The sequence below is a fragment of the Acipenser ruthenus genome, chromosome 1, assembly GCF_902713425.1.
Source record: "Acipenser ruthenus chromosome 1, fAciRut3.2 maternal haplotype, whole genome shotgun sequence".
NCBI classification, from domain to species: Eukaryota; Metazoa; Chordata; class Actinopteri; order Acipenseriformes; family Acipenseridae; genus Acipenser; species Acipenser ruthenus.
This window is the reverse complement of record NC_081189.1, coordinates 28256734-28282007: the sequence shown is the minus strand read 5'-3', so window position 1 is coordinate 28282007 and position 25274 is coordinate 28256734. Positions and strand designations below refer to the sequence as shown.

At 36.7% G+C, this 25274-nt stretch overlaps 1 protein-coding gene across 2 annotated transcripts in view; it reads left to right on the top strand.

Annotated features, from left to right (window-relative positions):
* Positions 1–25274, top strand: part of LOC117411708 (DNA excision repair protein ERCC-6-like 2) — an 88326-nt gene that overhangs the window by 29553 nt on the left and 33499 nt on the right. The window contains exon 1 of one of the 2 annotated variants that reach the window (XM_059035051.1): positions 24543–25156. The exons of the other annotated variant lie outside the window; for it this stretch is intronic. The gene's annotated coding sequence lies outside the window, so the exon portion shown is untranslated. Of the gene's footprint in view, positions 1–24542; positions 25157–25274 lie in introns of those variants that run through there. 2 annotated transcript variants of the gene reach the window in all.

The following is a 25274-nucleotide window of genomic DNA, read 5'->3' as shown; positions in this document are numbered from 1 at the left end:
TCATTGCTATTTATTTGTATGAGAAAATAAACAATTGGAATTGGAACAGGAAAAACAAAACCAATAAATTGTTACTGGTATATGATTTTTAAACCATACTGAGCCTCAGTGTTTCAATATTATTCTTTACAATAATAGAGGGGTATAGTCATCTTTACAGGAAATCCTAACTTAAGATGACATGAATGTATTGATGGTAAAGGACAATATATTAGACTAACTTAATACTGTACTGTACACATAAATCAATATATTTCCCAAAACCTGTCAATGATGTAACCATTCATTCAACAGAGACTTCTAAAAACAGTAATATTGTGTGGGAAAGTACACTGCTAGCTGTACAATTTTAGTATGTCTGGCTGAACTGTTTACATGTGCCCCATAAATTGTTGAGGCCTGCAACATTTTATCTAGGGTATATTAACAAGTGGTAGTGATTAAGACTAGAGTCACTGGGTTTGCTAATTGAAGAAGTCATATGGCATGATGTCATACACAGTTATTTAGATTTGATTACTTTCAGAAAAAAAAAAATCTTGATAGTCTGATCTGGTTGAAAAAAAGTAACTCGTGTTATCAGAAAATGCACATTCCTTCAATTTTATTTGCTCTAAAGGTTAGAAAGCAGTAATTTGCATTGTGTTTTCAAATGTGGTAAGACAAAAAAATGATAAACAGCCAGTTAATGTTGCTACTGTATGTAGAATTTAATTCTATGTAGAACATGTATGTACACAAGAATCTTGATAACATGTGGATAATCTGAAAACCATACAAAAGAGCTGTTAGACAAGATCACTGTCATACCTGTCAACTTTTGAATACAAAATTGGGAGTTTTTTTTTTTTTTAATTGAATATTCGCCAATTAATTTTACCCTGTTTTTCTCCCAATTTGGAATGTCCACTTGTATTTAGGCTCAGTTCACCACTACCACCCCTGCACTGAATTGGGAGCAGCGAAGACGAAACACACGCTGTCCTCTGAAGCGTGTGCCGTCAGCCGACCGCTTGTTTTAACTCTGCAGGTCTGCCATGCAGCCAACCTAGAGCTACAGCGTCGGAGGACAACACAGCTCTGGGCAGCTTACAGGCAAGCCCACAGGCATGCAGCCAGTCTACACGGGTTGCTGGTGTGCGGCGAGCCGAGGACACCCTGGCCGACCTAAGCTCTCCTCCCCCGGGCAGTGCTCGGCCAATTGTGCACCGCCCCCTGGGAGCTCCCATCCACAGTCGGCAGTGGAATAGCCTGGACTTGACTTGGGGGGCGGGGGGGGGGGTTGGGGGTCAGTGCAGTCTGTGATACCTTTTTTGCTGTTTCCCCTGTAGAGCGTGTGGGGGGTGCAGTCCATGAGCCTCATAAAGTAAGCCATCATAGATGGTCAAGTATGTGAGCTTGCCTCGCACACTGAATGTATGCCTGCCAAAGGGCTCCCCTGGGTCCTAAACCCTGCTAGGTACAGACTGTATTGCAGTAACCACAGACCAGCCATGACTTTTGCAGAAAATAAAGGTTTGCTAACATGAGGTGGTTTAACAGTAGCGTTTTGCGCAAACTAAAACAGGGATACACCAGTGTGGTCAGCTGTCCATCCTTGATCTTCAAAAACTGCTTGCCTAGATTGGTTGAACTTTGCACAGATGTTTGTTATGATTCTTCATAAAGACCTACTTTTTCATTATGCTTGCTCACTAATTCAGTGGCATTGATTCTCTGGTTTTATCAGTCGATTCTCTTTGAGTTAGCAGCAGCTACAGGAAAATTGTATATGTTGAGGTCCGAGCAGGAAAAACTGTGACAGGTTTGACCCTACTAAATTATAAGGTGATCTGGCTGTGATGTATGTGTGTGCTGTGGGTCTAATTAGGTCAACACTCTGTTTTGAATGGTATTATTGTGTAAAATGAGTAAACAACGATTAGAATGATTTCCCTTTTTTTCCGTAACCTAATATATGCTTATGTGGTGCCACAGCAGGAACCAGGTGGGAGTGGTTTGACTATCAAATAGATGTATGGCACTAGTGAATAGATAATGACAGGCTACATCTGCTCTCTAATGTAGGAGGAGGAAAAGCATTTTTCTACTGAAATCAGCTGGACTGCCTTTTTAAAAGTTAATTGATTGGATTGAGATTCTGTTCCTCATAAAGTTAGTTTAATAAAAAAATATTGGTGATTGGCCAAGCAAAGAATAGAGTTTGTAGACAGGACTAGCATGAAAGAGATGGGGGGAGGGGGGTGGGGATTAGCCTGCAGACAAACTGTATTTGTTGAAAAACAAATCATTCATTTAAACATGTTTCTTCTTTGACAAAAACGCTGTTGTTATGAACTCAACATATTGGTCCCCATTTGTCACAATACACTGCCTATTATCATCAGCAAGCTATGATGGGAAGGTGACATCAGGCCCAGCTACAACAGAATTCCTTGGTGTTGCATTGCGTGGTTTACATCAGTCCCTGGAAGGAAACCGTTGAGCAGAGCAGAAGCAACCATCTATTTAGGGACTTTTCAGTGGCATTCCCTGCCGTGAAGCCTTGAAACTGATAGCCAGGACGCTACATTTCACACACGCAAGCCATCCTCTTGTTTAACACACCAGTGGCATTTAACTTACGCTAACTTGCTTCTCATGAAGAGGGAAATATGAAAGCCATGCAAAGTTAAGAAAGAATAGAGCAGTTAACGGATACAACATCTCTATGTCCATGTCTCTTGGAGTAAAGAGTTCAATGTTCAATAGTTTTAAATGTAGGGGCCTATTTTGTGAAAAAAGGGACAATAAACAACTGGTAGAAATGTTGTACAATAAACAGTTAAAATGTTGATTCTTGCTAGTTTGATGACTTTAAAATTGATTTTGCGAAGTTTTGAAAAATGAGCCTCAAAACCGGGCAGCTGTGTCTGTGATGTAATAGAAAATCATTGTATTCAACCTTTTTGCCTTATGTTTTTTGGATACTTAAATTCTATCATAAATTACTAGTTGAACATTAAGTAATGTTCTGTTTTTATGTTCATCTAGTGCAAGGTTATTTAATTGTGGAACATTTCGAAATAAACTTCAGACTAGGTAAACTATGGATGTGGTCTTGACATGCTTCTGCAAAACTAGGCATATCCTGGCAAATAAACATAAAAGCAACTGGATCTTTCTAGTTTGGATCCAAGTAAACTTGGAATTGTCACTCAGAGAACAGTATCGAAGTGGATAAAGTGAATCTATTTTTATATATATACATTAATGAAGTACTGGCAAAACTGCAAGTACCACTAATTCAAACCCAATCCACTAGGCATACTGAAAGGCTCTGGCAATTTGCCTGCTGGAGTAAAGGAAAAATAAAAGGAGAATGGTGATAAGATACAATTAAAAGCGTACTGAAGTTTGATGCTTAAACAGGGTATGGATTTAATTGCTGTCTCTAACAAGAGTTTCATTTTCACTGAATCTGGCCGTGACACATAGTTTCAGTCACAGCAAAAAGCCAGAGAACCCTAAACACAGAAATATCTCATAGCTAAAAAAAATAACTAAAAGGCCAAGCAGGGAGAATGGATGACATGGGAGAGTGTGGAACGCAAGATTGAATGGCGAGATCTATGGACAATGGAACAAAGCAGGATCAGTTTCCTCATCGGGTCAACATATGATGTTCTCCCATCATCACAGAACCTTAATTTATGGGTAGGAGTGGATCCTTTGTGTTCATTGCCAGCTAATTAATAGTAGCAGTAGCATATTGGCACAACATTAGCACAGCACATTCAATCCCTTTTGTGCTATGAGGGAATCTTAATAGAAACATTTAACAAATAATTACATTTAACCATCCTTGGAGATATAAAAAAGCAGAGATGACCAGTAGAACACTCCCCTCCCATTTCGGCACGATTTGCATGTTTCTGTAAAATCATTCTAAAATCTTACAAAATCATTGTAAACACCCTTTTTTAATGCAATGCATGTTTAATTATTGGTACTTTCTAATGATATTAGCATAACCCTTCCTTAATTATGATAAAATGACATACTGGCCAGGCACTGAGTAGTTTGTTGTAAACATATGTCAAAATAAAAAAGGACAGGTGGCGCATCCAGTAAAAGCACTTGCGTAGAGTGCAGGATGCGCTCTATAGTCTGGACGTCATGAGTTCGAGTCCAGGCTATTCCTTTGCCAACCGAGGACGGGAGCTCCCAGGGGGCGGCGCACAATTGGCCGAGCGTCGCCCGGGGGAGGGAGGGTTAGGTCGGCCTGGGTGTCCTCGGCTCACCGCGCACCAGCGACCCCTGTAATCGGGCCGGGCACCTGCGGGCTTGCCTGTAAGCTGCCCAAGAGCTGTGTTGTCCTCCGACGCTGTAGCTCTTGGGTGGCTGCATGGTGAGTCCGCAGTGTGAAAAAAAGCGGTCGGCTGACGGCACACGCTTCGGAGGACAGTGTGTGTTCGTCTTCGCCCTCCCGAGTCAGCGCAGGGGTGATAGCGGTGAACTGAGCATAATAAAATAATTGGCCATTCCAAATTGGGAGAAAATAATAAAAATAATTGGCAACGACTTAATTAAAAAATTAAAAAATAAATAAAAAAGGACAGGGTCAAGAATTCTTTTTTTCAGGGCTAATACCACGACAATCACAGTGTGTTAACTTTGTAAATGTAGCCATTCTCAACCAGTTGCTGACTGTTGTAATTGCAGAAGAAATACTGTTTTAATATGTTCAGTTAGCTATGATACAAGTAAAGCATCAGGTATAAATAATGAGTTATTATTTATAGCTTTTGATAGTTCTGGGTTCTGATATACAATTATTTAAATATTTTAACCAGCTGTAGACCAGAAATCCAAATAAGATGGTAATGAGCAGGGGTTTCATTACAGGAGGGAGGATGGAGAGTTTATGTGTATGTGTAAAGTTATTTTTTATGTTTAATGTCAAGTTTGTAATGTGAAATTTGTGTTTAGTGGTATGCCATCAGTCTTCATAATCTTCCAAATCACCCCTGGGAACCAACAAAATACCAAAGAATGAATTTATGGTATTTGCCTATTTTATTTAAAAGAAACGTCATATTCAGGTTCAAATTCAATGGTTCTTTACAGAAGAATGAACCATGTACACACAACACATATATTCAAATCTAAATGCATTAATACTCAGAAAACGTGTAAAGCAATAGAATAGAACCCAGAAGTAATTGAATTTCCATGTTTTAAGCTGCAGCTGTACTAAGGATAATGGAGAGACCCTCTTAAGCATTAAGTGATTGACTTCACTGTGACCTCCCCAGAGGAGTCACTGTAGGCATTCCTGCTATGTGTCACTCAGCTACACAATATATCATACAGCAATTAGGAAATCAGCCATGGGAAGAAAAGCACCATGCCCATTTTTCACATTTTGTGTAAGATATCTAATTTAAACCAACCGTGAACTTCCTAATTGAGCCATTTTCTAAAATACTTCTTACATTAAGAAGTAGAATATATACTATCTTTGCATAGAATATTGTTGTAACTGAGTTACAAGTAAGAAATTATTATAGCCTCAAGTTTTTTTTTCAAAGCTTTAGATTTGGAGGGGTGTTGTCTCTTATGAACCACAGAAGCTTTGACTGAGAGCTAGGCAACTTTAGGGAACTGTTTCTGAACATCTAGAAAACATCTAGTATAGTGAGGGTATTATCTTTATTATTGATTGTTTTGTTCTACAGCTGACTTTTTCTTTACGATAAACTGAGCCAGCCTTGACCTGCGGAATATATTCTGTAGAAAGCAGAAAATATCCTGCAGATTTTCAAGGTAAAATAGACCTGGGCTTTATATACTACAGTACTATTACAGAGTTTGCTAATTCATGGTTATAAAATGGTTTGGACATAGACAAATAAAGAATGAGCCCTATATCTAAGAAATATGTGCACAAAATTAATCTAGGGATGCATTTGTCATTATTATAATTTACAACATTCACTGATTAGATTCCATGCCACTACTCGATAATAGTACAGTTTTTTTAATACAATTGATGAGTGGTCTTGATGTAAATTGGTAAAAATGGAGGTAACATTGTGTAGCCTAAAAAAAAGACGTATGGTCACTGCCTCAGTATATCGTCACATGGGGTCGTGTTTTATTTCTTTAGGAATTTGTAATATATCGAGATGTTACAGCACATTGAGTAAAATGGAGGCAATACAATATAAATGTGGAGGGAAACATATGAATAAAAAGGTACTGTTGTAACATATTAGAGAGGATGGCACCTACAGTACAAGGCAAGATTATTATTATTATTATTTATTTCTTAGCAGACGCCCTTATCCAGGGCGACTTACAATTGTTACAAGATATCACATTATACATTATTTTACATTATACAGATATCACATTATTTTACATACAATTACCCATTTATACAGTTGGGTTTTTACTGGAGCAATCTAGGGAAAGTACCTTGCTCAAGGGTACAACAGCAGTGTCTCCCACTGGGGATTGAACCCACAACCCTCCGGTCAAGAGTCCAGAGCCCTAACCACTACTCCACACGATAGGAAATAAGGCTCACCATCCAAAAATTGTTACAGAATTTCTACTGGGAAATAAGAAATTGCATAAAATGTAATAGCTGCTGGATTACTTCACAGGTCAGGGTGAGGGGGAAACACAGGTGTGACACCCCACCCCACCCTCACCCCACCCTCACCCCACCCCCACGTGCATAGGAGGCTGTGTGGTCCAGTGGTTAAAGAAAAGGGCTTGTAACCAGGAGGTCCCCGGTTCAAATCCCACCTCAGCCACTGACTCATTGTGTGACCCTGGCCAAGTCACTTAACCTCCTTGTGCTCCGTCTTTCGGGTGAGACGTAGTTGTAAGTGACTCTGCAGCTGATGCGTAGTTCACACACTTTAGTCTCTGTAAGTCTCCTTGGATAAAGGTGTCTGCTAAATAAACAAATAATAATGTAGATCTGGATCTAAATAAAAAGCCTGCTGTAATCCATGGCTTATGTCAGTTAACCATCTTGCTTGCCTTAATAGGACACACTCCCAACACGATTCTGGTTAGATCCAATATACTGCACACTCCTTTTGTGCTGCATATAAACAGCCATCCTTCTCACTCATCTGAAAATAATTACAGTTTCAGTATATTGTATTACAAAAGGTAAGTTACAGATAATAAACAAAATAACAGAAGAAAATAAGAAATCTCAATGGACCCTGTACAAACTTACTGTAGTATATCATGACAAAAGCACAGTAAAGGTAAATAAAGTGTTGGGAAACTATTGTAAAGCAAGTACGGTAAATCCCAGAGAATTACCAGTATGACAAAGCAGTGTAATACAAAAATAACGTTGTTTAAGGCTGCATTCACACTGGGTCAGCTTCAAATGGACTCGGCCTGGTTTGTTTCGTTTGAAACAATGTATCAGTGTGCTTGCTGTTCACACTTATCTGCGAGCAAAGGGACCTAGTTTGTTTGAATGACAGCTGAAGTTGTTTTTCTCTTTCTTTCTTGTGTAAAAATAGGAACTCCAACGACAGATTTTAAAACAGGACGATGCCTGTATGTTTATTGTCACAAACAAACAAAACAAAACTTAACTCCATTAAGGAGGACTTACTAAATTTCCCAAGTTTCCCAAGTTCTAACTACTCAACTGGACGACTAAGCCGTTTACCAGTCGCCAAAACCAGTACTTTACAGTATTAAACACATACCTTTTCTTTAAGGTTCCCGCCAGGTGTAATTCATCCTGTCTCACTCCCATGGCACTCTGGGGAATGTAGTCCTGAACCTCAAGGACTACACCTTTCCTCCCCCTACTCTGCCACAATGTTTACTATTTTTGTGAGCTTTGTCCAATTGTTCCGCTTGGATTTTGGTGTCTGACCAAATTTGTAGTTTCTTGCACTGTCCATGTAATTAGGGTTACTAGATTTGCAAAGTGAAAAACTGGGAAGTTTTATTTTCTTCAATTTACTGGCACTGTACCACTCCGAAGCTGTCTGCGCTACCACTGTGAGTGCAGGGCAGAATTTGGGGGGGGGGGGGGGGCAATCCCTGCAACTGCCTTTGCTAACTTTATTTGTTAAGCAAAAGAAAACAAAAAACCAACATGTTCACAAGCAATTCTTTTGAAAGTGATGAGGTAGATTATGGCTGTATTGAAGCATACACTGCATCATTAATAGGGACTATGAGGAAAGGTTGACAACAAAGAATCCTGAGGGTTTTTTTTTTGTCTATGACATGAGCAGATGAAACCTGGAGGTCAAAGCATATACAGTTTTAATAATTTGACCAGCCAACACCATGCATCTAAAAGGCTCTCTTGCTTTGAAGAGACAAGTTTATATCGGGACAGAAACAAGCTGATGTATGTTTCTTCCCTATAAATCAAGCAACACTTAACAAACAACTGAAATTTATGAAGGGGTGCTGGTAATGGCAAAGTTAGGGTATAATAAATAAGGATGTACATGGGATAAAGGCAAAATCATCAAAGAAAAACTGAGCATGGCCTTAACAAGAGAAAACACAAAACAGTAACCATTAGTTGAAATTTCATAAACCAAAAAAATAAATAAACGGATTCTCATGATCAGTAAGCCTTTCCCTTTGGAAATTATAATCGGGCAAGTCTGGCAAAAGAAAAAAAAGATTTTTCCATCTCTTGTTTATTGTAAAAGCTAATATATTTGCAAATGCAGCGTCTTATCTCTTTGCTTAAGCCAAACATTAAAATGTTTGCTTACTAGACACGAATGAGTTTTCTTTCTTTCTTTCTTATGCAAGTTAAGACAAACATTCCATTTATTGTGCTTTATATTTCTGGGAAGCATACAGATAATTTCCAAGCCAAACAAGGGCTGTAGGTATTTAGACCACACACATGGCTACATTTAGTTTACACCATTCCTAAATATAATGCTACGGGACATAGACCCTAGTGCCTTTGTTTAGCAGTTTTGTTACAAGCTAATAGACCTTTGGGGGCCCTGTCGCTAAATATCATTTTTGAGCCCACCTACTGTGAGATTGTGTCATCGTGTTGGAGTCTATGTCACCTTGGACAGTTCTGTTGATATCTATATCAAAGTCCATGAATAGAGGTGCATACAAATGCAAGCTTGTTTCTGACATGTCGCTGCTAGCTACATCCTCTACTGGAGCTAGTGGAACAAAACTCTTTAAAAAGCATCTTTTATGATTACATACTGCATATAATACTTTATTGGTATCAAACCTGAACTTGATTGGGGTTTGGGATATTTACAGCTATCTTAACTTATGAATTCTTCATGAAACAGCATACTTGTGGAGATTGAGATGAACTAGTGAATCTTTAAACTCTGTAGCACTTGTAGTCCGTGCTTTTTGTATTGGATTGACATATGTAATAACCTCATATGACCACGAAGGGCTGTAGAGCGACAGGATCCAAAGTTTGGATAAATGAAATAAAACAGAAATTTGAGAAGACAGCATGGCCTAGAGACACATCTATATTTTATTTATTATTAAATGGGGGGGGGGGGGGGTCAAGTTTACCCCAATTGTGTCTTGTTAACTTAAGCATTTATACATTACATCTTTACAGGGCTGGTGTTTTTTTGTAAATAACTTGGCCTTTTTTGTGGATATCACAAAAGCGGCCAAGTTATGGCTGGTCCCTTTATTTCAAATGGGTTGTTAAACTCTGTGCACATTTAAGGAGCGATGTGGTTACTCCACTCATAAGGATGGCCGTAATCAAATCACTTGCCTCAATCAGTTGAGGAATAAATACAACACACCCAGAACATTCATGGTGTAGCTTATATTTTCTGTAAAATATTCAGTCAATGTACAAATGTAGAGTTACATGATTAAGTGCAAAGAAGAAAAATAATAAACTGTTTAATATTCACACGTTAGTTATTCTCGCAATCAGTCCTGGTTCTTTTAGAACTGACCCTTGCTTATACGGTCTTGGAACCATTCCAACTTCAATGTACTGTAGAACCAAATACATTTTCTGTTATCACACAAGGAATCGAATGTTTCTATTACTGAGTATCATTTTACATTTTTTTTTCTTTGTACATAATGCATACTGCAAACTGCAAGTTTTTTGTGTTTGTTTTGTGGTTCTGTCAAACACAAATTCAGTGAGGCTTGTGACAGTAAACAAAAAAACTTTTGACAAGCTGGCATATTTTGAATCGTGTCAAAGCCAAAAGTTTATGTTTAGGTGTTACTTTACATAGGACAGACAATGCCGGCTAATTTCATACAATAAGTGGTCCTTACAGGCAGCTTCGTGTGTGGGATTGGGCTCTACAAAAGGCAGACCACACACTGAGACGCAGGGCAGTTCTGCATTCTCAGAACCTGTTAAAAGAATACGTTAACATTAACTACACATGGAGGAGCATACAGAGGCATGGAGATACATTAAAAACAAACCCCAGAATACCAGTGCACTGCACCCTGTAATTTTCACCAACCCCATATATTGAAAGTACAGGTTTCAGGTTGCAGGATGTCAAAAATTATTATTTTCAACTAAATGATGGTACCAGGTGAAACCGATATTTGTTAAGGTAATTATATCTCTCAGTGCTATTTCCTGCTAAACAAGCCAAGGTTCTGCCAGATAAAATGACTTGGGGTGTTTTATTAGACTTTAAAAAAAAATCCATTATAGACCAAAGAAAGGAAAGAAGAAAAAGGGTTATTTTTCCTTTTTTTCCTCTGAAGACTGATATCTTCTTGTACACTTGATGTGCCCTGCAGTTATTGCTTAAATTCAGTAAAATAAAGGCTGGTTAGTGCAGCAGTCACAGTAATGCTCTCTTCTGTTGTACTGTACCTTAACTATTGCAAAAACTGGAATGAATCCAAAGACAACAGGGTTTTCAACAGGACTGTATACACGTTGGAAACCCTGTGCTTCAAAATCCAAAAATCAATGGACTGTACAGATGAAAACTTGGTCCTGAGCTCATATGAACACATTCTTTCCAGCTCAAGATAAACAACATAAAGCATGTCACATAAAGCATTGGTTCCTTTAAAATAAATATATAATGTTGACTTCAAGGCTATGGCATGCTGGTGTGGAAGGCTATTGAATATTATTTAAACATGTTTTTTAAAAAAGGAGAGCTTTATATGCTGTGCATTAATATACACTCTAATACTAATAAAGTTAAGCAATTGTATCATATATGTCAAATTTCAAATGAATCTAATATTAAACTTGGGTATTTATATTTGATCAAGTACCTATTTTCTATTAAACTATAACAAAACAAGTTACTGTTACTGTATGCATGGCTGGAGATACTCACTTTAAAATACTGATTCCATGCCAGTAATGTAGATTCTGGTTGATACATTTTCGGGTAACATTTAACTATAAGTGTTGGTAAATCGAGTACAATAATTAACTAAAATAGGATTTCCTTTTGAATTTAAAGTTAAGTTCACATGGAGTGATCATGATTTGACCCTTAACCTAAAATATTTTCAGCATTTTAAAGTGCAGAATAGCCCATGAGTGGATGTTTACTTTAAATGCATTTCATGCAAATTCAAGAGAAAATGGGTTAGTTAATAAGCAGTTGCATTTGAGTCACCGACAATTATTATAAAAAGTGTTACAAAATTCCAGACCTAAAATACTGTAATCTGGGCCATATTTGATAACAAAAAAAGAACAACAATGATTGAATGTGAAAAAGCTCACATTGGTTTGTGTGCTAACTGACATAAACAATCACAACTATAAATATAAATCTGCAGTCTAACTGATCCCAGATGTGTGAGTATGAAATGTCTAATACTATGGCAATCACCTCCTATTATGCAAAAGTCAAAATGTCACATTATTAATAATTGGTTTTCCCCTCTCATGAGGCCAGAGGTAAGATTTAATAGCAACTAATTACTAGCAAGATAAATCTTAAGGAATAATTTAAGTGCTGACGTGGAAGTGGCATGGGGATAATTTTGCTCTCTAAAATTTTAGCGGCTGTATTTCCGCACCCAGTCCAATGCACACAGACTGAATTGTGTTTAAATTAAATGCCATTGCCATTGTACATTTATTAAGCCATCCAGCTTAATCAATCACATATATCACTGCTTAGTATCTTTAGTATATTTCTGTCTGTAAACATATGAAAAAGATCAGGAAGGTTGTATTTTAGTGACTTGAATGACAGTGATATTTAGATGCACCTCTGTTTAGATCAATTGAATAAACTCTGATCTGTCTAGAAGGGCCACCACCTATACCAACCCCTGTGATGAATCCCTTCACTACCAGTACATAAAAACAAACCTGTCTATAAACACCACTTCTAAGCAGCCTCTTCAGTGGTCATTATAAGCAAATGTGAGCATGTTCACTAAGTTGGTGTCTATTTACATTCTGAATATTGAAGGTAGTGCATGTTATGTGTTTTGCTTGTTTGGTTTACAGACATCCTTTTATCAATATTTGGCACACATGCTTTTAAATGTTACAGAAACACAAGAGGCTGTGGATTCCGTGGTTAGAGCTAATAACAGGATAATTTATATTGTACTAATAGTAACTCTTTAATTTGCTGCTTCGATTTATATGAAATACAGGAGTTACACTCAGGTTCCTGTTTGAGTTACAGTGTCCCCACAATTGTGTACCGCGCAGCTTGATTCAGAATGCAGGCTTTGCAATTTACCTCTGAACCCAAGCTGAAGCTAAATTCTTTCAGTGGGAAAAACACAATTTATTTAGCAAGAGACACGTCTGTTGCAGAACTGTACGTACTTGTTGCAGACAAGCTCATTCGTCGTGTACTTTAACTGTATATGAGTGCTTAGTCTCAGCCCAGATTCTCATATGATTTGGAGTGATCCTGTCACAAACTGTAATTCATGTAGTTGAAGGCCTGCCATGATTCTGAATCACAGAAGCGGTTCTAATCAATTGCCTAATTCTTCTCTTCTCCCCTTCCGTGTGTTTATTAGGTCAAGCCCACCAGCAATCTGCTATATTACAGGCAACAAACAGCTCCCCACCAACAATATAGAGAAATTCCCTGTTCCCAGGGTCCGCAGGAGTTTGTTGGGTAGATTCATTGTACACTTCTCTATCCTCTCATCCCCTTCAAGCCACGCTCAGGGTAGTCTGGGGCTCTGGGTTCATCAAAAGTTAACAGTTCTCCATAATTTAAAATGAGACAAAAGCTTCTCTTTTTACTCTGTTTTTGTAGGGATAAATAATCAGACCTGTTTCTAAATGTAGCTTTCCTTCTTGGCTACTCTATTTGGTTTAATTAATTTAGCTGTTTGGCATCCAAATCTATTGGCCTATTTGGTTAATTGGTTTTAATATCTGTAAACCTCTTAGCATCTCTGTCTGCATTCGTTTTACATTTTATTTCTCCGCATTTCTGATGATAGTCTCTCACTCATAGTATGGGTTTGTCTAATAGTCCACTATTTGACTATGTCTATTAAGATTACTATCACATGTTGGCTAGATATTATAACAGTAGTAGCTCGCTACTGTATCCTTCAGGCCATCTTGTTCAACCATCTTGAAGGCCCATCCCTAGTCCCTTTCACTGAATTCAGTGGTGATTTTCAGACAGCCATTCTCTGCAGCTCAAAGACCTGCAGTCAACACATCACTACTGCAGTTCCAAACTCCTCTCTTGCTGTCCATGTGACTTTTTCTCCAAAGTCCCCTTTTACAGCTATTTCAAAGAACAGACACTTAATTGGCAAATGTTCAAAACGGCTTCAATGCAGGATGGTCCGTCTTTGCTGAACAAACAAGAATGCCAGAGGTCATTCTAACTTGCTAAAGCTGTCAGTCTGAGTACTACTTTTTTTGTCTACTTTGTGAGGTCCTTTGTGTAGTTCAATTTACAAATATAATGTTTTGAACAATACTTTTGTAGACAGGGTTGCAGGAAGGAAGGAGAAATGCAATCTGTGCTAAACGGTGCATGGACAAACTTGGATGAGATTCTCATCACTCTACACACTGTATTGCACCAACTGTTCACATATTTTTGTCCTACTGTTAAATAACAAGATAATTTAATAATGTATCATTTACTCCAGACCTAAATGTATTGGACACACTTAGCAATTAATCAATCAAAATTAATACATGGTTTTCTATTGAAACCAATACATTTGTAACAGGGTCAATAATGCCCTGTTCACATTTATTTTACACTTCTATGTTATTATTTTTATTAAATTATTTTATTGATTTGATTAGTGCACGCTTTATCTTGTCTTGACACTTTTTGATAATTGATTTGTATCACCTTATGTTGGCTTCTCCACCACTTCCTTATATTTGCCTTATTGGGCACTAATTAATTAACCTGCTGATCAATTTACACACCTGAATATAAACAGCACATGTGTTTACAGACAGGATGGCCTGTCTGTACAGGAGTGGGAACGCAGTGTTTGGAGCGTGGAACGATAAGGGAGAGAGACTGAAACAGGCCAGTAAATGGAGCATCCTGACAATAAGTATTGGGCTGATTGTATGTTGGTGTTGAATAATGAGCGTGTACAGAGTAGGCTACATTGTGATGCTGGTTCCCTCCCCTGTGTGTTTACTGTGTTTTTGAATGTGTATCTCCATTTGATCTGCTGGATAGCAGCGTTGTTGCAGTTCCACTTTAATACATGACCTCATTAATGTGAACCTTGTTTAACTGCTTGAAATCCTGCTACCTGTTAATAGCTGAATGGAATTATTGTCTTATTCAAGTATCGTTTTAAATCATGTGTTGCTATTGGAAGTTTACAATAAACAAACGCCTGCTAAAATGTATCTGTGTGATTTTTTTGGTGACCTTGTTCCTACATTTTTAGATCTGTTATCTGAATGAAAAGAACCTATATTATCTTTTATAATTTGTTCTGTGCCTTATCGCACTGAACTGGCGTAGTCACTCTACATCTCGTGATATTGTGGAATTAAAGGCAGGTTTGTGCTGCTTGTGGCGTTGCTGTACGCTACCCGTGTTGCTGGGGAGGCGTTACACATTATACTGGCATCTAATCTGATGAGAGAAATATGATTAGTCAGCATTGGAAGTTGCTATACAAATTGGCCAAAAATATGTTTTTTTTTTTTTTTTATGATAGATTTTCCTTCTGTTAATGTGACCCTATCCTGAGCATGCAGCAAATACTAATTACCGAAGCATTCCAGGGCACATTACCATATTCATGAAGGTGTTACTGGAAGATTAACATATGCATGATCCAAGCACATTCAATGCACCATATAAGTAAGTATGATGCATTCAATTGCTATAATTTCCTCACTCTTGTATAACTTGCACCGCCAACAACACAGAAAACTCAGCTTACTTCACGCATGTACTGTGTGTTTACCTTTAGTTTAGTTTTCTGAAGTTTGCATGCGAGAGGAATATTCAGTTATTTGTACCATTATTTTTTTTTTTTTTCCTGAATAGAATTGTGACAGGATAGCGTCACGGCCCAGGCAGGCTACAGGCAGGAATTACACCCAGAGACAGAAAGCTGCAGTTTTAAAGCATTGTTGCACACTTTATTAAAGAAACAAAAATAAAACTGGAGCAAACCAACAAGGCACAAGGGCTAAAATAAAAGTTTCAAACAAAAGAATAGATCACTTGTATGCTGGGCATTAGCCTTCACTACAAAAACCACAACGCAAACACCCTCCAACAAAACTCCTCTCCCCAACAAAGCCCTTTTGGCTCATTTTATACATGTGGCCACTCCCCGATTAACACCAATTACCTAACTGGGGAATGGCCACACCTGTGATTGCTGGCAGGGACAGATTTAACCCCATCCCTGCCAACTTCACATTCCTCCACACACACACACTACTTACAGCAGCGGGGCTTCTGCCCTGCCACAAATATATTACAGTTTTTACATCTTTAATTTTGTTCAAATGACTAAAGAAAACAAAATGGACAGCATTGTTACCTCTTGTGATCTCCTGCTGTCACACTTCCTTGCAGCATTCCCACTCACTCTCAGTATGGGTACCCCCTCTCCTTTTTACTTACATTTAATGTATTCGAAATAACATCATATAGACGTTAAGACATTTCATAAACGTATAATGGTAAGAATTGGAATGGGGTGGGATGCCTTTTTGACAGTGCCTGGAATAAACCATACACCCACAGATTTAAATGGACCTCCTCTTAGAAAGATACAAAAAAAAAAAAATGCAGCAGGACTTTCCCTAGTTATTTCTTTTTTCTTTTCATAAAATGTGGGAGAGGACAGTAGCACATTCTGCTCCAGGTTTGCACTCTGTTTTGCTGCATCAACAAGTTCAAATGCAGCCAAAAGAGGCTCATCAAGCTTCTAATAAATAGAGAGGACTCTTGAAGTTACACTTTATGGTTGACATGCTTATTTCGCCTGGGCTGCAAAACAAAAGGTCTCTGTATGGGGTCACTGTATAATGAGTTACAGTTCAGTTGTAAATACTTTTTCAATGTTTCCATCCCACTGCAATACAAAGGGGTGCATCTTAATCCAGGTCAACTCTCTGCAACATCATCATTCACTAGATCAAATAATTTGTGTCATCAGTTGTCTCCCTTTCCATGGGAAGAAGGCTTTTCCAATGGCTTTGATGTGGCTTATGATGCAAATTGTCTGCCCTTGCCCTTTTCATTCGTAATTGAAGATCAGAGGACTTTGTTCCTGTTGTTGTTTAGGTATCGTAAGCATTTGTACTGAGATGTCCCATGTGTTTTCCAAGTACACTAGTGACGATACTGTAGTTCAGGTTCAATAAGGCTTGGGAAATTCTGAGCCATTTAGTTGAAACAACAGCTCACCATTATCCATGTTTTACAACAGTGGTGTTGCCAGGATTTCCGTGCTTTGGGGTCACAGACATGTTTTCATCAGTAGTCCGCAATATGGAGTGTTGTCTAAAGGAAACATGTTATTTGCATTGTGTTTGTTGTACACAATGTAAATTCTAATTAGGGCTTTTCTCTGTGCATATTTATCTGTTTTAAGTGTTTATTTCTATAATTTGTGTAGATAAATCTGGCTTTTCTAATATTGCCCAAAATAAGTCTTCCAGAATTCTTAAAGCATGCTGAGAACTTCTCAACCCAAAAAACAGCAAGTAAATAGCAAATGAACAGCAAGAGGGCAAGTTAACGTACACAAAATAGTAGTCTCTGGTGTTATTATTTATTTCTTAGCAGGTTCCTTCTGTGGTGTTCCTTCTGTGTTTACTGGTTGGAACATAAAATCAAATTATAATACATTATAAATCCTTTCTGTCATGTAGCAGTATACCAAGTTTTGGATTAGATAAAAAAAAAACTCATCAGCTATCATTGCAAAAAAGAGTAGTGTTCCTGTGTTAGATTTATAGCTTTTAGGTTTGAGTAGTCTCATGAATTCCAAACCAAGGTGAAGTTCATGAGAGACAAATCCTACCATGTCAACGCTTCAACTTTTGTTGTCACCTAAGGATACCAAGATTACTAGACCTGAGTGATTGATTTGGTTTGTGGAGGGAGAAAAAGAGCAAATGTGATCTTTTCTTCTTTGGAAGCAGCTTGTATGGAACAGTTGTAAACTGTTGTAAACTTTAAAAGAGTACAGTAAAGTTAAACAATAGCATTCCCCTATTAAAAGTGTTGTATTTATTTAAGTAGCACATACACAATTTAATATATCAGACCACATGCATTGCTGCTAGGGCAGTACCAATTATTCATACAGTACTTGAGGTGTTTTTGTATTATTACTTAAACCTTAAGGGAAATGGTTAAACATCTCAGTGCATTTTTTTCTGGTTGGGTAGGGTCCAGTATTTAGGTCTGCCCGTTTAGATCATTCAAATTGAATCCATTATTATTATTATTATTATTATTATTATTATTATTATTATTATTATTATTATTATTATTATTATTATTATTATTATTATTATTACAGTCAGCACTCACATATCTGACCCTATACAATGTGTGTGACATATATCTGATTATTTTATTTTGGCCCGTTCCAACCCTTGTCCGTTTTTCAGGGAACACAAAAAAGATACAATAGCAAAAATACATAACTGAAAGGACTGTGTTTTAAAATAAGTAGTCTTCTATTTAGACTATACAGTACTATATTTTCAACCTGAAGATGTATTTTAATTCAGAACGATATGATTCTGAAAATATCACTTGCTAAAAGAGACGACATGTGGACTGTAATGCAGTACATACTTTTAAATCTGGTACATATTGTAGCAGTATGTAAAATTCGCCATTAACGTCCCAACAGCAAAATGAAATCAAAATGTTACCAATGCACAGAACTGCGTAAAACGTAAAAGGCAATGCAATTTAGCAAGAGTAAAAAAAAAAAAAAAACAGCACCAGTTTCCAGAATTGAAACAGAATCCAAAGTCAGTACTCAAAATTGCAGAATATAGTTCTCGACAAGGCCTTAATGTGAGTTCTCTTGCAAATGAAAATGCACAAAAACAACTAAAGATCACCGATTAACAAAAATACGTCACAGTATCTAGAACTGTTTAATATTTAACTGTTACATTGCCGTAGCTTGTTTTGGCTGCATTTTCGTCCTGTGAAACTGGAGGAAGCGCTGTGTAACTGCACAATAAAAACAGACTGATTTGGCTTGCAAGAGAAAAAAAATAAATAAAAACTGCGGGCTGTGATGGATATTCAAATAAACTGTATCATTGAAGAGATGGGCTTTGTATCAAAAAACTGTGCATTAATGTGTTACATATACTGTATATAATGGGGATTGATTTTATTCTTAATACAAGGCTGGTAAAATGCAACTGACATGTATCTGGATAACGGATATCCGAGTGCTGACAGTATTATTATTATTATTATATACAATACTGCCTGAAATCAGGATTTGATGGTAATATTTCTTTAAAAAGTTATGGAAATTAATAATGTTCACTTTCTTTCTAAACATTTGTCAAAGTTTACTAGTTTCTTTTAAGAATTACAATATACATCCCCTTTTATAAAGGATTGGTTTTCAGTTTATGTTTGGTTCAAACTGTCTCTGTATATTAAGTGTGGTATGGTAAATTAATGGCAGCCAATCAAACCAATCAAAACTGTAATATAAGTTTACGCTCAGTTTAAACAAAATGTATATCTTTTAATAGTGTTTTGAAATCTTTAGTTCATTATAAATCTTTATTTTCCTTGAATCTGAAGTACTTCAACAGACAAACAAAAGCTTGTGCTATCCCTTTAATTTAGGTCCTCCGCCCATTGTTGTAACCAGTCCTCTTTAAAGAAAATGTCATTGACTCTTGCTAGTTTTGTAACTTTATGTAGCTTGTTTTTCAGGGATATGCTTTTTGTTAATGTATGCAACTTTAGATTACTTCTAACAATAATCAATAGGAAGGTATTTCTAGTTTTTTTTTCCTTATTTGTCAAAACTTTCTATCCATATTCGTGAGAATTTCTTACTTTTGCTTGAGCTGTTCTTAACACCTAACATTGGTATTTCTGATTTACAACCCACACCTTTTTTCAGGGTCATTCTTATAAATTCCTAGCTGTCTGATCTGGGGTCCAGCAGACGAGTGCTGACTTACTCCACCTCAGTATCTGAACCATGTTTAAAGAACATCGTCAATGAACATCAGGTGTAACAAGCAAGTGCATGATGGTCACTGGTACAGGTCACACCTGTGGTTTGATGAGAAACAAAATTTAAACATCCCTCAAAAAGCAGACTGTCAGAGTATGAATGACAAAAGCAATACAAAAATATAACTGCAGCTGATGAGAAAAAACATTATTATTTTTTTTCCATTTCTACAACCAAATTGTGTAAATTGCTGTGGACCGGAAAGGGTCACATTTTGCAGAAATGTAACTGGTGGTAACCACACATGCATAATTTCCTGTTCTTGAAGTGATGACCAATTTTATTGTAAAAAATGTTTCTTTACTTGAAAGAAATAGTCTCACTCCATCTATTGAATGGGGCAGCAGGTCAATATATGTGGCTGACCTGTGGTCAGTTTCACACCTGCTTTAAAAGACAATATTTCAAGACAGAACAGTATAGTTTTGTAGAAATCAGCACAGCTAGTATAAATGTTCTTTTCTTTCAGTTTCTTTTCGTCTTTAAAATGAAATGGGATTTAGCAGGCTGCTACCTGCTAATAGATGTGATTTTAAAAAGTGGCACATGATCTTTTCTTATAAATTATAACTTTCATTGTTACAGTAGTCTACTGGGGTTGAAGGAGGTGGCACACGCAGACATTTTGTGACTAAATTGGTATGTCCTGTTTAAACTGAACCATGGCACATGGCAAGTTGTGTCTAATTCATTTGTTACGCAAGTTTCTTCTGTGGCTGTAGGTATACTGCACGGCTACAATTAGACCACTGTTTATTCAGCCGTCGGGATGCTTCAGGATATGACAATGCATAAATTCAAGACACTCTTATAAGTTCAGTCCTTTAAGCAAACTTTTGTAGTAACCGTTACTGCTGAAAATGACTTAAAAATAAATCAACTTTAATCCCATCATTTTAGAATAGCAGACATGCATACATTTTGTTTTACTGTTCTTACCACACCAAACAAAACCTCATTATGGTACAGTGCTACATAAAAGCATAGCTTTCTGTTCTTTTTTTCCTAAACAGTGGGCTAAAACGAGCAGCTGCAACAGATGTATTCATAAAGGAGAAGCCAAACGTTCAAATCAAATTTTGTCTACGTTAGATTGAAAGATTAGTTTTCGGTGAAAGACAGCTTACCTATTACTTATCAAATCAACATCTATAACAGTTTGTTTTATTGAATTGTGTCCAAGGTAGCAAAAGCAAAACAAAGCTAATCTCTGCACCACTGACAAAAGCCTATACCAAAATAGTGGTTTGCATTTTTTTTTTTTTTATAGTAAATAAGGCTCATATTTTTTAAATAATGTTGTTATTTTTCATGGTTGTCAGAAACTTCTGGGCTATTCATTTCAACACAAATCAGGGGATTAAGGTAATATAAACTCTGCAGAAAGCCCTAAGGGTATTGCGGTTCAATGGTGAGACATAATGACTGGGGCACATGTTACCAACATCTGATCAGACTGTTTTAAATAGGAAGGGGCTTTATTTTTGCATTCTTGATGCACAGTTGTTCCTTAATGCACCCATGGATTTTACCTGGCTTTCAAGGAATGCTATTAAAACCATTTTCCATCCAAAACATAAAACTGCCACAGGCAAAAAGAAAGCAATCCCTCTACTGGTACCTGCACTTTTTAATTGAACAGTTGACAGTTTAATTTGGTCTCTTTATCTACAAGGAAAAACTTTAAGAAAACAGTGCTTTACCACTGAAACCTTGGTCTGCTTTACTTCATTTTATAACTGAGTGATTTTAAAGTTATGGATGAATCTTAAGTCCACCCTGCTTTGCATACTGATAAATCAGCTCTTAAAAATGATTTTTTTCTTTGTTTTTTAATCACTTTACATATTAGGAATTACTTGGCCCTATTAATTTAAGAACTGTAAATGAAAGTATTCTGTAATATCTAAAAGCTGCATCTCCCTGTTGTAAGTCTGTTTTAGTCATGATGGGCAAGATAGCAGATCTAACAGACTATTTTTAGCAACAAGTGCAAGTGCTAAGGTGATAATGCTCATATTTAAACAATATACAACTACAGTATATTACCTCCTTCTAGCGACAACTAACCTGTCTTTCTCTAGATTTATAGCAATAAAAAGGGCCTCATATTCTTCATTATTATTATTATTATTATTATTATTATTATTATTACTATTATGATGTCATCAATCAGGTTGTCTTAATAAACTCAGCTGAAACCCCTCAATTGTCCAATAGAAGCTTGCAGCTGGGAGCACAGTGCTCCTACATTTGTCTGGTATAGGCTACTGCACAGCAAGAGACCTGATCATTCAGAACAGCTGGGAGGGACATCTGCACAGAGTAGTGAATTTGAAATGGAAAAGGGGGCTACATTGGTGCAGCTATGAAAAGCCATCACTGTTATTAAATGAAGCCCTTCTCAATGACTCAACTGGCAGACATTACAACATAGAAGGGTTTGGTATTTTTAATGACAACATAAAAAGTGAGGATTTCAAGGCCATATACTGTACATATACATTTGTGTTTTATCGCATTTTCCTCATGGTGAAGAAACTGAACAGCTTTGTCATCTACAATGAAATATGAATAAACTAAATAAATTACTAACACTGGTATTTCTTTCAATGTCAAAGTGTTTGAGCATGATAAATAAGAAAAGCTGAAGATGCACATAGGAAGTCATTACAGTATGTCATTTAAATACAAATACCCGTACAGTCAGTAATGTTTCACACAACTGGAGTGTATAAAAATATACCATATTTTACTAAAGTCAGTAAGTGCGCCATGATTTTCCATTTCCCATCAGCAGGGACAGCAGGGGACTTGAAGCATAGATCACTGGGAACTCATTTACAACTTCAGTATAAAACAAAGAAGAATATAAACATGTTCTATTTTTTTTAAACTGTTAAATAACAGGACCACACAGACAATATAAATATGACTTAAGTTCAAATGGAAATCAATACTTTATGTAAACAAAGCTTTTTTTTTTTGACAGTTTCTGTAAAAACAGTATCACTCCTATTAATTTCTGTTGTACTCTCAGAGCTATAACAGAGAGCTGTACAGTATCATACACCTGGAAGTACTGTAGTACTAGCCTATATAAGGAGCATGATTGTTTGTTTCAAGTAGGTTTAAAGAGGCAAAGGGTTTCCAATGCAAACCACAAGATCTGATTAGGGCAAGCAAAGGCTAAATGTCAAACCCTGTTAGTGAACTGACACAAACTAGGCTATATTTTAGTATTACATTTACCACTGATGAAGCTTAAAGTATACCCATGGCCTCAATAGATCTTTCAGAATCATGTCTAACCTCCAAGTACATTTGGTACACCAGCTTTAACCATTAACCTGTCCTACTTCAGCACTCCTGTGGAAGCAGGAAATACATTAGTAAGAAATGCCACATGTGCTACTTCTTACATCCACCAAGGGGAAAGATATTTACAAGGAGGTTGAGGGTGAATCTGAGCGCTCTGCTGAGGCCACCGGGGTGCTAAACACAAAGAATACTTGAGTTAAGATGATGAAAATGTATTGCGAACTCTGATCTTTCATACACATACCATGTTGCCCTTGCATATGTTTCATGAAAAAGGTTATCGTGCTGTTAAACTGCCCCGTCTTAGTATCTGCATTGACCTGTTGTGTTAATCAATTTATCTTGTGTGTGTGTGTGGGAAGATCAGACATGCAATACATTTTCAAAGGGAAGACGGTACAGATTAATTCTTTCTATTTCTGACCCCAGTACTTATCTAAAAGACAAACTGTTTGGAGTTGAAATGTTGCTGATCATTCAGCCATGAACTAAATGGTGCCTGGTTAGAATGGCAAAGGGTGTGTTTAAAACAAGCTGATTCTCTCTAAATTAATTCAAGATGTACAACCAAATAATAAGAGTGTTTATTTAAAAAAAAAAAAAAAAATCCTTGAACAATTATATTATCAATTGCAGCCACTAAAGACCTGCCAGGGGCTTGCAAGCAACTATGCATTCAATTTCATTGACAAGTATGTAAAGAATTATCTTTTAAAATCGTTGTGCCTGTGGCAGTACATACAGTACGAATGATTTGTGTCTCACCCTAACAGTTTATTATCAACCTGTATTAGGCAGGTGATAACAATGGCTTTAACTCCATTTGATGACCTCTTAATAGCAACATTACCACGCCCCTTTCTAATGCTGAAGTTGTTTGTTTGTTATTTTCACATTAATGCAGATACATTTTAAAATACAACACCAAGGATTACACGTTTTTAATACTCGCTGGTACAACACGTCTTGTGATGTAGGTCATACTCGCTTAAGTGGTTTAACTGCAAAACAGGTGTTACGCAGATTTCTGTATCACCATAGAATTCTCCATCCCCTTAGATTTGACGCCTGCGTAGATCAAGATCGATATACGTGAACGCTTTATGTTTCTGAACAGTATTTACATGTAATAAAATTAAAATGTGTTTTAAAAGGAAATACAGTTTTATAAGGTTACTTTTAATCAAGGGTTTCGTGTATTGAGCAACGCAGGAGGCTGAGCGTAGTGTAGAAAAATCTGTGGTGTTAAATGTGCTGTTTTATTTTGCTACAGAATTAGTTTGTTCTTGTTTTCAATATTTGTTGCAAATTGCTGCAGAACTCAATGGCAGTGCTTGAGAACACAGCGGGGCTGAAGCACAGGAATATATTATCACGCATCCGCATCCTGCTTTGGAAAACTGCACCTGCTACAGGCATGGAATCAAGCGGGGATACAAAAATCTCCGTAACACTACTTCTTTGTAACATTGCAACATCATTTGAAATACATAACTCCGGTTAGAATGGATAAAATACAGTCTGATTTTCAAAAAATGTATAAACTTATATTTTCCGAATCGTTTTAGTCTACTGTCACTGCTATTCAGAATTAATGCATATAGACAGATATATAGATAGATAGACAGACAGATAGAAAGTTGAGTCACGAACACATTATCAGTGACCACTTAATTTTAGTGCAAGTTTACATTTATGAACATTTTTTTTTTTTTTTGGTAAATAAGAGAATACTGTGCAATGGGGTATACAGATGTTTTTAGCGATTCATCATAAATCAAATCAACATAGAGCGCCTTTCATGGCAAGCCATCTCAAAGCGCTTAACAAAGAAGACAAACATTTAAGTACCATAAAACATTAAGCATAATAAAAAAAAAACAGTAAAATAAAACATAACGAGAGATCTGATTGAAAGTGTGAAAGACATTAAAAAGTGAGTTTTTAATCTCCTTTTAAAAATTGTCAAAGTATGTGCATCTCTCGTCGAGCAAGGGAGAACGATTATAATGTATTCTCTAATTAATATAAAACATTAAAGATATACAAAAAAAATTCAAACTATCTACAAGAAAACCCAGCCAAACTCACCGTTTACCAGAAGGGAAAACAATCACAGGTGAGTAATATTTCGTAGCAGCACATTCCGCCTTTTTTTTTTATTTATTTTTTTTGGTTTTGTTTTTGCAGTATTTATGACACTATTTAGAACAATGCTGCAAATTCAATTTCAATAA